Source organism: Muscardinus avellanarius, assembly GCF_963383645.1.
Source record: "Muscardinus avellanarius genome assembly, chromosome: 4".
Classification (NCBI taxonomy): Eukaryota; Metazoa; Chordata; class Mammalia; order Rodentia; family Gliridae; genus Muscardinus; species Muscardinus avellanarius.
The window spans coordinates 80,858,438-80,862,202 of record NC_137789.1 but is presented as its reverse complement, the minus strand read 5'-3'; positions in this window follow the sequence as shown (position 1 = coordinate 80,862,202).

Here is a 3,765-nt window from a genome sequence, read left to right as displayed (position 1 = left end):
GTTGATTGAATGAAGGAAGCAATGTCCTGATTAGGAAGAAGGTAGCTGATGAATCTGTGACATCACAACAACTGCAGTACACACAAGTCATCTAGTACAAGGGAATTGACCCTTAAGACAGTAATTATTCAACCCATATATGTTAGCTGCAGTTACCAAAATTGTTTATTTTTTAAGTTATATAAGCCATTACATTATAGAATATTTTGTTAACAAGAACCTTCCCCATTTACAGGGTGCTTTCTTACACATACCTAATTTAGCTGATAGCATGGTCACAGGTTATTGGGAAGCTTTCCAGCTAAGGATGCCACCTTTGTACCTTGACTCCCTGGCCTCATGTGACAATTAAACCAAGAATCTACTTTGTTCTAGGGATTGAACTTATGGGTGTCCTACCTTTGAGCTGCAGCCCAGCCCTTTTAATTTTTTATATTGAGACAGGATCTTGCTAAGTTGTTGAGGACTCATTAAGTTGTTGAGGTTGGCTTCAAACCTGCAATCCATCTGTCGTTCAGCTTCTCAAGCTCTAGGATTACATGTGTGAATCACCATGCCTCGCTTAAACCAAGCATTTGGATTCTCGTTCAGTCATTTTTCTATTTTACAAACACATTTAATTATCTTATGTCTAACCAATCTTTCTGTCTCTCAGCCTCTCAAGCTCTAGAATTACATGTGTAAGTCACCATGCCTGGCTTAAACCAAGTATTTGGATTCTCAGTTCAGTCATTTTTCTATTATACAAGCACATTTGATTATCTTATGTCTAACAAGAATTTACTTTTCATTAGGCAGTTATCCAATAATATATGAATAATATTATGATACAAATGAAGATTTTTACATTTTTACTTCCTCCTCACATTATCTCTTTGAGATAGGCAAGCCAGATATGATTATTTTATAGTGAGGATAACAAATCAACACATATTGAGTAGCTTTACCAAAGATCACATAGCTAGCTAATGACGTAGGCACTATTGGAATCAAGGCAGATGTCTCCTGGATTGTAATTCAGTTCCTATTACAAGACTAATAGAGTAGTTTTTTTTTCCTGGTAGATAATGTGCCCTTTTCCCCAAGCCACTTAAAAATGAAATATTTTTTTAGCCGGGCGTGGTGGCGCACGCTTGTAATCCCCGCACTTGGGAGGCGGAGACAGGAGGATCGCGCAGGTTTGAAGCCAGCCACGCTGGCGTAAGAGACCCTGTTTCAAAAATATAAAAATAGGTCTGGGAGTGTAGCCCGGAGGTAGAAGGGCTTCCAGGAACCCCAGTACCACCAAAAAAAAATATGAAATATTTTTTGCTTTTGGTGACCCTTTTTTGATTTTCAACAATCATATTCTAGTATAACTGAACATTATGTATGCAATCCTTTTATATAGAAGTTAAACACAGATATATACAAAATCTATATTCAGATAAACTAGAGCTATTTGAAGAAATTACCATCATCACCATGTTGTTGTTGCTGATGATGGTGATAATGGCAGCAGTAACATTCTTTCAGTGCTGTGGAACTCTTTCCACATATCAGGCAAATTCTAAACGCTCAGAGTGCACGGAGTCATTTAACTCTTACACAGGCCGTCCTATTAAAGTTGAGAGAATAGTCAATAGGAGACTAGGGAAGCTAGTTCATGGCCACAGAGTTAATCATAGCAAGATGGAAGCCCACGCTGTGACTTCACTGTCCAAGCTCTTAAATATTGAAATATACCCTCCTGTCACTCCTCTGCCCAAGGAGAAAAAGTTGAGCCTGGTGAGACAAAGTGTTTTTGCATGACTTCTACTTAATTCTCAGTCAACCAAGGACTAAATCTGAGATATCCATGGGGCTCCATCTAGGATACCAAAGGAGCCAGACTCCTGTATCTTGCCATTAGCCCTGACATGTCAGAAAGTTCCACTTACATTAAACAGGAAGAGACCAAGAAATCACTATAAATCTTTATGTATGTTTCAAAGAGGAAGAAAAACAAAACATGTTGGGTTCAAAATATTTGAGGCTGAGTTTTAAAGACTCTAAATTCTAGTCCCTGCCCTGGAGGAAGGCAGTGTCTGTTTCCAGTGAAAGCATTTGATTTTGGAACAAAGAAGAAAAGTACATGTGAGCTCCAATGTAGGGAGTGCTGGCCAAAAAGATTACTGCTCCCTGGTGGGTGTTTTGGCAGCTGGGGCAACCAGTCAGCTGGAAGAAAAAAGTGAAGTATTATGAGCAAACATCCACCAAACACTAAGTGGCACTGTGTGCTTTTCCTGCCTTATCTTATTTAACCCTCAGAATAGCGCTGTGGGGTAAGAATGAGGCTCATGTGGAAACATAACTTGCCCAGGGTTGTATTGCTCATAATGGAACTGGGATCAGAGCCCAAACTTTATTATAGAACTTGTCCTTTGACTACTATACAAGTAACTTCCCTAAATAACTTTCAGCAAGATAGACTTTGAATCCCAAAGACTAGCTTTCATTTTTCACACATGCTCTGTGCATTTAGGGTTAACTGTGAGAATGGGGAAAAAATTAGCACCACTGTGACCAAACAAGTATTGCAGCTGGAATGAGCAGGCTTTAACCTCTGCTCTGCTACCTACGAGTTAAGCATTTGGGGAACATTTTGCCTTTCTGAGCCTTCCTTTTTATACCCGTGAAGTGAGCTGACAGCTCCCTCCCAGGAATGCTACTCATAGCGCAATAACACATGTTACAAAGCAGTTTGCAAATTACAGAACGCCATACAAATATAAGTGTTTATCACTCATACAAGAGCTTTTTTGATGGTGCCAGTGAGTTTGAAACCTGCCATCTATAATGATGTTCAACACAAAGGCTGGGAAGGCTTTTCTCTGGGGTTTAGGATTATACCTCAACTCTGAACTGCTGAGAAGGGCTTGAGTGTGGGGTTTGTCCGGAAGTTAATCCACATCACATTCGCCATTGTAGCTGTCAATAAATGTAGGAACTTGCTGAGAGGCTGAATACAGACATACTACATGTGCATAATAGGGCATGCTGGCACATGTAACCAGTGGGGTCAAAGCTGGGCCTCTCGTGGTGCACACGGTGCACACAGTGCTTCCCTCATCCCTTCTGGGCATTCTTAGTTGTTTTTTCATCCCATACTTCCCTTGACAGACAAAAGCCATAACAGTGATAAAAATATAGAAAAGAAGAATAGAGAGCCATTGGAAATAACAGCACGATTAGGTCCTGCCCCTATTTAGGAATTGTAAACCATGCTCAGCAATGAACACTTAGCCCGTTCTGAGGGACCAGAGGATCTGATCTTACCTGCACAAATGTGGCACTCTGCTGGTACGTCCTCACTGAGAGTGGAGCGACAGTCGATGTCAGAAGCTTGAAGCTGCCTCTTATGCAATTTTGGTTTTGCCTATCTTCCCACACCTTTTGATATCTGTCTGGGTGCCAGATGAGGTACGGCAACCACGTGAATTTGCTTGGATTTCAGCCATGTTTGCAATAGTGCAATGCATGTCATCGGTGCATCCAACCTCCAAAGGGGCCTGGAGTAGAGGTTTATCCGGAGAAAATGTATGGGTGTAATGCTACCATTTTCAATAGTCCTCACATGGGTGTTACTTCTATGTGGGAACACAAACACTTCCTTAATTTAAGTTAGAAAAATGTGAAATACCATTGCTGAGTCATCTAAATCATTTGATGGCCAAATACATTGTCTTCTCTTGATTTTTATTATGAAAAGTTTCTAATACACAGAGAACTTGAGAAATGTTACAT